We start from the raw sequence: 459 nt of genomic DNA, 5'->3' as shown, positions 1-459 counted from the left end.
CACACTAAATGGAGGAAGTCATACTCAGAGATAGCAGGCAACAAGAAATAATCAAACCCAGGGATGAAATCAATAAAGCAAATCAAAAAGAACAATAAAAATATTCATGAAACAACTAGTTGGTTCTTTGAGAAAAACAATAAGACTGGCAAACCCTTATCAAAACCAACTAAAAGAAAGAAAGAGAATATCTAAGTTAACAAAATCTGAAATGAAAATGGAGATATAACAATAGACACAGAGGAAATCAAGAGAATCAAAGGAACATACTTTAAAAGCCTTTACTCCACCAAACTATAAAAATTTAAGGAAGGGGATGATTTTCTATATGGGTACCACTTACCAAAGTTAAATTTAAATCAGATAAACAATTTAAAGCCCCATAAACCCTAGTGAAATAGAAACAGTTATTAAAAGTCTTCAAAAAAAAGCAAAAAGCCAAGTCTTTTACCAAAAATT

The sequence above is a fragment of the Microtus ochrogaster genome, linkage group LG9 (genome assembly GCF_000317375.1).
Source record: "Microtus ochrogaster isolate Prairie Vole_2 linkage group LG9, MicOch1.0, whole genome shotgun sequence".
In the NCBI taxonomy this organism is placed as follows: Eukaryota; Metazoa; Chordata; class Mammalia; order Rodentia; family Cricetidae; genus Microtus; species Microtus ochrogaster.
Note: the sequence above shows the minus strand (reverse complement) of the source record.